General features: G+C 35.8%; 1 long non-coding RNA gene across 3 annotated transcripts in view; it reads left to right on the top strand.

The window, feature by feature from the left end:
• The first annotated feature begins 229 nt into the window (after positions 1-229).
• The window catches only part of LOC105307305, a 28,822-nt gene continuing 17,913 nt past the window's right edge, over positions 230-11,138 (top strand). For all 3 annotated transcript variants that reach the window (XR_897212.2, XR_002777694.1, XR_002777693.1), the window contains exons 1-2: positions 230-388; positions 4,926-4,951. This is a non-coding gene — a long non-coding RNA (uncharacterized LOC105307305). The remainder of the gene's footprint in view (positions 389-4,925; positions 4,952-11,138) is intronic.

Raw genomic sequence — 11,138 nt, 5'->3', positions numbered from 1 at the left:
CAGGTACAGTGGCCAATAAGCGTTTCTCAGGGGATAAGTGACAGGAAAAGTAACCAGTTACAAACTAGTTTTTCCCACGCATGTGGAAATTCTTTTGCTTAGTCTAACCCACTACTGATTATGATTGGGCAAAAATTTGAAGAGCGGTAGAATACCCCAATTAGAAGCGGGAGCGAGAAAAATCTCAGCCAATAGGAAGATGCCCAGGAATGGGGCGGGGGATAGGCCTTCGCCTCGGCGGCAGAGGAGATACGGGGGCCATTTTGTGAAGAGACCAGGGCTGAGCGGTTGCGGCCGCGTTGCCGACCTCGAGCAGCAGTCGGCTTCTCCACGTAGAACCTGGGAGTAGGAGATTCAGAATCGAATCTCTTCTCCCTTCCCCCTCCAGGTAAGTGGAGGAGGCGGAAGCAGGGGAGGCGCTGGGTTCCTCCGGGAGCGCGAGGGGATGTGGGAGAGAAGACGAGGGAACCCTCCCCTCGGTAGAATAACCAGGCCCCCCATTTATTCTGTTTTGCACTGGGGTATTAGGATTTATGGGGGAGAGAGTTTTATAGGCCTCAGCCCTTGCGTAGATTTAACCTAGTGTCTTCTAAGCCATGATCGGCAGGGAAAACGTCTTTTTCGTTCTTTCTGTGTTAACGGCTGCTTTCCTTTCGTTTTCTACGACCATGAGGACTCGGAGAGATAATGAAAGGGAAGATCGAGATGCTGATTAATGTAGTTCAAGTTAACATAGTGCTAATGCCTACTGTGAAATTTTAAAATTGGGCGGGGGATGGGGAAGGGTTACCAAGTAGACATTGTACCGCAGGACATAAAAATAATAAATATTGCAACAGTAGATTTAGTATTTTACTGATTACTTTTTATTATTTTTCTGAGAAAATGATGGACCCGGAATGGAAGTATTTTCAGTTTTTTAAAATTGTAATCCACTTACATATTAACAGTAATTAAATCTGGCTTGCTTTTCATCTGCAGGTTACAAATCATTTGAAATATATAAGTTAGTGGAACTTTGCTTGAGGTAGGTATTACTATTTTTCTCAGAAAGAAACTGAGACATGATAGTGTTGGTTGTCAGAGTCTTACTAGCTATTGGCATACTAGGCACTAAAAGCACTAAATTTGAATCTTTAAAGGAACTTAATTAAAGCAACCCTAGCAGTAACTGGAAATTCCCAACTGCACTTGGGAAAGAAAATTAATTACGAGAATTGCATTTGTTTTTGCTATAACGTCCAAAGGTGATAAAGTTTAATTGTCAAGATATTCTGGAATTAATTCTCCAGACAATCTTAACTGGCAAAAATGTATAACCTCATACTTTTTATTAAGCAAGTATTATGTGCCTACTATTTGCGAGGTCCTGAACCATTAAACATTTTTGCCAAATTTATAAAAATTACATAGCTTTTTCGGTGGTATCAAATTCCTTTATCCAAGAAATCGCTTTTTTATTCTCATGTAAGATTTAATTGCTTTTAATTTCCATAATGTTTTTCTCACAAAAATAATGTTATTTACCAATACTGCAGGGGAAATTCATCCTTTAAGAAACCTATTCGATAGGAAATACTCTTTTTCTAGATTGATAAGCATTTGTCGATTCTTCACTATGTAGATAATGATAGGAATTGAAAATATCGCCTTTTTAATAAAATCCTGAACATGTCTATTTATCACATGGCCTTAAAACTAAAGTCGTTGTGAAGAATTGTTAGAAATGAGATAAGGGCACTGATTGATGAATTTAGGAAATCCTTTACCTAGTTAGAAATGTTGTTGGCAAAGAGAAATCCAAGATTTATATTTAAAAACAATTATTAGCGAATTGAAATTAATCAAAGGGCACTTTTCTTGCTTTGAGTGTTAGAAATATGGCTTCCTTGGGATCAGCATATACCACGGTAAACAATTCTTTGAGTTAATATTCATCTGGAATGATTTGGCACCGGAATTAATATCTGAAACAGTTCTGGATGTGTCTTCAAATAGGTAGTCATTAGGAACATTTGCGTGTTGGCTAGAGAGGAAGGATTTAAGAAGGATGATTTAGTTGCAGGTCTTCTCACCTTGTTTCCTATGCTCATCTCACGGGAATGCTTGGTGGTTGCTATTTCCTTCTGAAGAGAATTTAAACAGCTTATATTTGTATTAGGTCTCTAGAGGGTTCACGTAGTATGTGACCTTGTTTTGGATGAAATTTCTGTTAGAAACATGGAATAAACTCCAAAATAGCTATTCTAATCTCAAAGATTAACTATTTTAAATGGTGAATGTGTGAAATGTTAACGGGAGTCTAACAGTTAAAGGAATCTAGGCCTAGAAGTTAGAGAACTGGATTTTGTTCTCTCCATGCTGATTTTTAGCTGTGTCAGGCAAGTCAAACATTTGATTTCTGTAACTCATTTGTTGCCAGAAGACTGGAAAGGGTACAGAAAGTTTTACTATCAAAAGCAGTTTCTGTATATTATCAATTAATGTTAACTGCCTTTAATAATATCATTTCATCTTCAAGTAATTTTAGTACTTGTCTTTGGGACACTTTTCCCTGTACTTACTATGTATACTCATTCATTCTCATTGGAGTCAGAGAAGATTATGTTTTGTACATAATTAGATTTATTGGCGAATTGGTGAGAACCAAAACTATTTGATACAGCGTAATTGCATGTGTTCTTGTAGATACTAGAAAGGTGGAAAGGATTACTATAGGGTTCTTTCAATAATTTTCTTGAATTTACTTAGTATACTGTCAAGATGAGGCACTTTGTTTATAAAGATCTTAACTAGGGGACTGCGATTCATCATTAAACTCAGCAGATAAGCTGACATCAGACTCAAGAGGGCTAGTTAAAACATTGCTGGGCTCTCCACCACTAGAGTTTTTAATTAAGTCAGTCTGGAGTGGGCCTTGATAATTTGCATTTCTTACAAGTACTGTGTGATCTGGTTGGCAGACCTCCCTTTGAGAATATCCCTTTAGAAGAAGAAATCCTAATCTCCCAGAGGATTGACAAAGTAGTGGAATTTAGATATACTATTATTAAAAAGCATTAGAATTACATGCTGAAGTAGTTTGGTCTATATTTTTATGAGTGATAACATCAATGTTTAACATCTTGGGAGACATCTTTAATTTGAAAGATGTAAATGCTTTCTATTAACTGCTTCTTTAAGCTATGTCTTGTGTGACATACAAAGGCTTTGTTAGGTGAGCCACAAAATTAACATAACCTGAAAATTTTAAGTGCCATGTTTAGGCTATGACTGCAAGAAAGAAAACAATGTTTCGCCATTACTGTACACCCCAAACACTAACTCAAAGGAGGTAACATTCAAAAGAATACATTTTCTATAACTTTTTTTTATAATTTATACATTGTACAATTTAACACATCAAGTGTAAAAGCAACTTACATATCATGCCTAAACTTCTCTGCTACTTTTATAAAATTTTAGAGTTATACCTGTTCTGTTTCTGTAGTTATTCATACATAATTGACTAATGAAACACTTAAAAAACTCAGCTTAAAATTTTTTAGTTTACTGACATTTGGAGATGAGAAAAAACCTCATAGCTAAATATTGAAATGCGAGTGCAACCAGTTTATATTTGCCCAAAGACCTACAGTCTAACTGCAGATCTTGTTTTAGCTGATAAGACAGGTAGTCTGTCATGTTTGTTTTTGGTGTTACGTATCAGATTCTTAGAATTCCTGTCTTGGAATTAACTACATATACTAGGTTATAAGTAGTGGGACCACAGAAACAAATTCCTTAAGAACCGTTTATTTATTTTTCATCTGTTTTATGACATTAAATATTCAGTAGCCATAATCTTTTTTTCCCCTTTATCTGTTTTTCATTCAGTCTGTGAGTGGAATAATGTGCTCCTTATTTAAAGCATCTTTACTCCTTATTGTAGAACTAATCAGGTCTTGTGGTTTGATCACTCCTTGGTTTTGAGAAATGATGCCATCTCTATTATGTATCTTCATGATAGAACATTCTCCTTCAATCTGTATTGTAGGAAAAACTACATGGACTTAAAATTTCAAAATCCATGAATTCACTTCATAATCTTGATATTTGACATTTGCTCACTTTATCTCTGTTGGCCTGGTTTTTCTATATTTTCCTTGCCCAAACTGCTGGTTATCAAGATGAATGTTTGAATTTAGACCTTTTTTTGAGACCCTTAAGGGAATACATGCACGTATTTTGTTAATTTTAGTTACCTACTTAATATTGAATTGTGAAGACAGTCACTGGTCAAAGTGATTGTGTAGAGGCTCTGCCCATCCCCGTGGAATGTTATGCTTTACCAAAATGTGTTAGATGCAATGGACAGACTTTCTGTCTTGGGGGTTTATGGCACAACATTTCTGAGGAACTCTGACTCAATCTGTCCCTTCTCCTTTCACAGGGCAGCAAGGCGAACCCCATCCCTCCTCACTGGAGCTCAGCTTTGATTTTTAACCTCCCTTCCCCACCCCTCCAGAACACACACATTCCCATTCCAAAACTGATTTTATAAAGACATTTTAAACATAATGATGCAACTTGGTGTGCACTACGGCAAATTTACAGGTGTTTTTTTTTAATTGTTTCCAAAAACGGGACTTGGATTTAAGATGTAATTTTTAAAATTTCTATTTCTATTTTTTCTGCAGCAGTTGGGTTAGAGGAGGAGGAGCCTTTTAGCCTCTCATAAACTGACCTCTCTATTTCCTCGTGTATTTTTAAGATTGATTGATGATGTGGAAAGGGCTTTGCTTGTCTGCTACTAAGAACTTTACCCTTGCGGTTTTTGTGGAAACTGCTTTTGGAAAGAGAAAAAAAATGAACTTTACTGACTTGACATTTTTGCACCTCCCGTTTTTCTAATCTGGGCTATTTTTATTTTTGTTTTTTTACAGTGAGATTTTTTTGATCTTCAGCTACAGTAAGTTATTCCAATTTTTTTTTTACATTTTTCCTGACTTTCCGCTGATTTCCTTTTTATTGTTGTTACTAGTTACTATTATTTATTATTATACTTATGATGGTGATGATGATGATGATAATGACACTGATGATTTTTAACCGGATTAAAATCGAGTTTTTCTGAATGTTCATAAGAATTTCTCCGGCCTCCTAATTGACTTTGGAGTTTTGCATCTTGGGAGAGAGTGAAGGCAATAGCATTTTTAAGTGGAATGATCACATAAACCTTTTCTCTCCCAACCCCCCCCTTGCCCTCATCCCCTTCCCCGCTCGAAAGAATTTTACTGGCTGTTAAGTCTGTGACCTTATTTTTCCTGATCTTTAACTTAACTGTTTTAGAGCATCTCTGGACGTCTGTATTTTTAATTTTTTTATTTTTGTTTTTTTTATTTTTAATCTTTCATTTGTTAAATTTTTAAACTGTGCTGCAATAAAATGTGTGTGGTACTACTTAACACCTATGACGATGGTGGCATTTTCCCAAAAAGCCATCTTCCTCCTGTTTCCCTTGAAATCCCATCCTGCTTTTCCTGTACACTACCCCTCACAAACCACAAGCTGCAGCAACATGGATGCCCAGCCTGGAGCAGCGGCAGCCAGGATGACCTGGAGCCAGGGGGGCCTTCGGAACAGATGCACACCCTTCCTGGGTGATGGTAAGAGGTGTGAGGTCCACTGGTTTCATTGCAAAGACTAGGAAATACACCAGTTAAAGTTTAGTTAATGAGAGGTGTAGCTGATAACTTCTGGAATTGCTAAGGTTAATCCTTTTTGTGTATCTTAGATGTTTCCCAAGGGAGGCCACTTCAGTTTTTTGTAAACTAATGGAATTAGTATCTAATTAACTTGGGCTGAGAATTTTTGGTAATTGAGAAAAGCAGCTGAAGTTTACATATACTTTAGAGTGAAAATGGCTTGTTTTAATGGTTAGCAACAAAGGTGGTCTTTTTTCTAACTATTGCAAATTAGTAAAAATTTTCTGTCATTTGGAATGGTCTTGCGTTTGTGACAATTTTGGATTTTATTCTAGACTTTATCATTAATACTGCACAAGACTCAAACCACAAGAAGCTTACTGTAATATTAAAATGCTGTCTCACTGGAAAGCTTTAAAAAAAAAAGGGTTGGTAGGCTTTTAACTTCACAAAGCAGAGAAATCTGCTTAATCTTTTGTATGCAAATGGAGAAGATCTAGGGTTGACCTCTTTCAATGACTTATGGCCCATCTAGATACTGGAAAATCCAGTGTGTTTCTAAGGGCGATATGCAGGAATGAATCTGCTCTATTTCTATTCACAATAACGTAGAGATTGATAAGGATATGGATAGTCAAATAGTTAAGACTTTTTGCAGTTGTAGTGTTTTATTCACAACAGTGAAATATCTTAACTCGTCTTAGAGTTGCTTTAATAAATTTTGATCTGGGGCAAAAAAAAATTTTTTTTAAAGGCATATTCAGTGCTGTGGTACTAGGATAAATCACATACTTGACCCTTATTGGCACTGAAATGGTAAAATCTAGTTAAAGTGAAACTGAAGGCAGCTTCAAAAGAAAACAGTGGGAAAGTTAAAATGTTCTGAGGTTATCTGGGAGAGAAATGAAAAATTTTATAGGACCAAGTTTTATTGATGCTCTCTAGTCTATGAAAGCTATTTCTACTTTGTTGCGCTGTGTCATTGTGAAGCTGCTGTTCACTATAGGTTGTTTAATTTATTCCTTACTTGCTAATTCTACAAATTCATTACTTTATGGATCTTATTCTGGTTTTGGGGTAGCAAAAAGATACAGTAGTTCTAAAGGGATTTAGCCTCATGAGGGAGACAGTTGAATGAGATTGTGTCATGTAAGTAGAGGTAAGCACAACGCGTAGAAGCATGCAATTCTACAGGTACCTAATTGATTCTTGTAAGAGGTTGGGAAATGCTTCTAAGAGAAAGGGAGCTGAAGTGAACCTTAGGTAAGACCGGATTATAAAAATTTTAATGCCATGCTGAGGAGTTTGTATTTTATCCAGAAACCAGTGGTGAGCTATTGAAAAATTCTAAACTGGGTAGTGATGTCAGACTTTCCTTTTTAGTGATGTCTCTGATAGCAGTGTAGAGATGGCTTTGGAGGAGAATGAGCTTGGAAGTAGGTGATAAATAAGGAAGAATACGACCTGACCTTATCAAAAGAAATGGTATTGGGATTATAGAGGAAGAGAGTAAATTTAGGAGGATCTATTGGTGGCTGTGATATGAAGAGTAAGGGATTTGGTTTGACCCCCTAGGTTTCTAGCTTCTGGGATGGGAATACGTGGATAAACAAAAGGTTAGTGTTGAGAGTAGGAAAAAGAACTGTTTGGTCATGGAACATTCAAGTGGAGATGTTTATTCATTAAACATTTGAGTGCTTATTCTGAAATGACCATTAGGCTTGGGCATGAACAACTCATACTGTCCCCTGACATCTTGAGTATTATAAACCACAGAGGGGAGAAATAAAGTGAGCAAATTGCATTTTCGCAATCTAGATCTATGAAGTAAAAGAACAGGGTGAGATGATAGGGGAACCAAATTTAGACTATGGAGGTATGAGAATGCTGCTGGTGAAAAGACATTATGGGAACTGATGTTGAAATTGAGATCTGTAAATTGTATCTGAAAGCAGATACTGAGGGAAATAAAACTAGGCCTGGGAGCAGGAAATACTACTGCAGGGTAGTCATTAAGAATGCATAGGATAGGAGACAAATGTGAAAGGTAGGTAAATACTAAGCATAGTATATAGGTCCTTATAAGGGCCCTGTTTAAGATTATCTATTGAAGGATTTGGGAGAAAGGAAAGATTTGATTGCTTTCTCTGGAATTTCCTTCTGGCTGTTTTGTGAGGAAGTTAAGTGCAAGTAGGACAATAAATGAGAAGCTGTATTAGAGTAGGCCACTATCTGTTAATCTCTTGGAAAAAAGTGGTAATCCTAGGCCTGAAGGTACTTGCCCTGGTTTTTCAAATGAGTTTTCTTTGTGTGTATTGAGTGTGTATAAACTAACATAATTAGTTTGAAGATAGGTTCCTCATCGATCTGGGAAATTATCTGGTTATTTCTCTAACATCCTTGTTGGATCAGACATGATGTAATACCTTTCCTATTTGACAGGAAAAATGGGGTAGAACCTGAATTCCTTTTGGATGTAATAATCTGGACACTTTACCATGTGTTCACTACCGAAGTTCTTATGTTATTTAATGATCATAACCTTGTGTAAATAACAAAATGCATGTTTTGGAGATATGAATATTGAAGCACAGGATTTAAATAATATGCTTATAGATAGATATACCTAGTAAATGGTGAAACATAGATTCAGCCCAGGCAGTTAAGCCTGCAGATTTCAACTCTTACTCATACTAGACTACTTGACATGTTTGGTATTCAGGAAAACAGAGCTTTAATTAATTTGGTTAAAGTACCACCCCCCGCCCCCCCGTCCAAAAAAAAAAAAACTGCTTTGGACTTTTGAGTTTTTAAAAATATTTTTTGAAAGGATTTTAAACTAAATGTTGTTATAGTTTGTTTAATTCACAGCACTTTAAATGGCATGAAGAAGTGTCCAAGGTAGTAAGTAGTTTATTTAGGTAGATGTGGCTTTGTGGTATAATGTGACAGCATTCTTTTAGGGAAGTAAAAACATTTAAAAACACTGAAAAAAAGTAATTGTATTTGAAGTAATTGAGTTTTAAAAAATGTACGCCCCAGAAGGATATTGCTAAATCCAGCAGTCCTTTTTCAGTCCTCATCACACTTGATCTACTTGTGATTTAACCAGTCAAGCCACTTTCCTCCTTGAAACATTTTTTTACTTTTCAGGTTTTCTGGTTGATCTTTCACCCAGTTGGAGTGCTCTGTGGTTCAGTTCTTCCACTTTTCTGTTCACACTCTCTGGGTCACTTCATTTAGTCACATGGTTTTATATACCATCTCTAAGTTGATAGTATAACTTAAATACTATCTATAAGTTATCATCAGCCTGGACTTCTTTTGAATGACACCTTTCTATCCAGCTATGCACATGACAACTCCCTTGAACGTTAAGTATTAAAAGTCCAGAGCCTGGGACTCTTGCTATTCTTCCCTCAGACGACCAGTTTCTTCTGCATTGCCCATTTCATTTAATGAAACTCCAGTTTTCCTGTCATTTAGGCCAGACTTTGGCCTTGATTTTTTTTTTTTTTTTCCCCTCTCATACCCCACCTTTGGTCTTGTAGAAAATCTCGTCAGCTTTTCCTTTAAAATAAAACAAGAATTCACCACCCGTGCTGCCGTGGCTTGTTCCAGTTTCAAGCCACAGTTGTCCCTTGTACATTATTGCAATAGATTTGTTTCTTTTCCCCCTCCCCACCAGTGTAAGGCAGCTAGATAGAACCTATTAAAATGTAATACTAGAAAAATGTGTTGTTGAGTTTCTGTTTAAAACTCACCTAATAGCTGCCATTCAGCATTGAAGTCAAAATTCTCATTGTGATTTACAGAACACCCCATGTGATTTGTTGTGCCCCTCCCTAATATAGTCTCCAGCCACACTGGCCTCCTTAGTGTGTCTTGAACACTAGATGTTTCTACCTCAAACCTTTTCCTTGGAATTTAATTCCCTCATTCATAAGGTTAAGTTTCCAGTTCATTCAGGTTCTTACTTGACCTCAGTAATATTTTCCCTCACAGCCCTTCAAGTTCTTCCCCCCTTAAATACTCTAGCTCTTTCACTGGCTCACCTGTTATAGAACTTAATGTAAAGGCATAGAGAAATATTTGGAAAGATATGTGTGAAACAACATTGATTACCTCTGGGCAAGTGAGAGGAATTTAGGGTAGAAGGGAACTAGCTCTGTGTGCTTAAAGACAGTATAATGAGCAACACCATATTTCGATTCTAATTAAAAACTTAAAACTCCTTATTGTAGATATATTTCAACTTTAAAAGGTAGCCATTAACAGATTACAGGACATTAGACTTTTCTTCCTACCTAATTTGAATCACTTCACCAGTCTTAGTCTTCCTATTTCCCATTTAGATTAATCTATGGCTTTTGAGTTGATTTTAGAACTGATGTAACAGTCTTGGGCTTTTCTGGTGAATCTGGAAAACATTTACAAATAGTTTAGTGGAATACATGTTAAGTGGAATTTTTCCCCTAGCTTTTTTACTAAAATTCTGTATTCTGAAAATTATGTAACCATTCATAGTGCAGTATCATTCCTTATATTAATCCTTTAAACATAGTCATCTTCACTTAAGTGATTTTGGTGTTAACTTTAAAAACTTTAAGGCTAAAATTGATGTAGGAAAGTGTGCTTCCCAAAGAAATGTATTTTGTCCTTGGAAGTTCGTTGGCTTCTTAAATGGGAGTTATGCATTCGTGCTTTGTTTAATATGTAGATTTACTGAAATAAAAAAAGAAAGACTAATCAAATGACTCATGATTGCTGTGGGTTAAGAGAAGATACTCTCTTTTACCTTGAATCCAAATTAAGTAAGCAGTGCATGCCCATATAACATTTAGAAAATGCAAACCAGCCCCCCTCCCCAAAAGACATATGTTAACCAGTCAAAAATAAGTTTGGTGTGTCCGTCCAGGCTTTTCATACATAAAGCACATAGATTTAAGTAGTAATATTTTTTTAACTTAACATGAACATAACATTAACATCAGATGTTAAGTAGGTAAAAGATCTAAAAATTTTAATAGCTACACAGTATTATATTGCATACTGGTATGATATTTGATATTTTACTTAATCAAAAAAAGTCTGTTGGGCCCTTAGGGTTTTCCCCAGTTTTCATTTTTGTAAACAGTTTCATAAACAATTGAAACTCTACAACTAAAATTTTGTAAATATCATTATTTGTTTAGAATTAACCCCTAGAAATAGAATTGTCCAAGGGCATGCATGTTTTAAAAACTTTTAAATACAGGTTGCTCTCCAAAAAAGTAATAACATTTTATTTATTTATTGGCATTTAAGTGACTGCTACTAATTTCTTGTTTTGTGATTTATCTGGGTTTTTTGCTAATATTATATTTAAGCTTTGGACACTGAATTTCAGTGTCTATAGTATTTGATAAGTATAAATTGAATAAGAATGTTTATAAAGTTACAGGTTTGCTG

This window comes from Pteropus vampyrus, unplaced genomic scaffold, assembly GCF_000151845.1.
Source record: "Pteropus vampyrus isolate Shadow unplaced genomic scaffold, Pvam_2.0 Scaffold488, whole genome shotgun sequence".
Classification (NCBI taxonomy): domain Eukaryota; kingdom Metazoa; phylum Chordata; class Mammalia; order Chiroptera; family Pteropodidae; genus Pteropus; species Pteropus vampyrus.
Note: the sequence above shows the minus strand (reverse complement) of the source record. Positions and strands in the feature narration are given on the sequence as shown.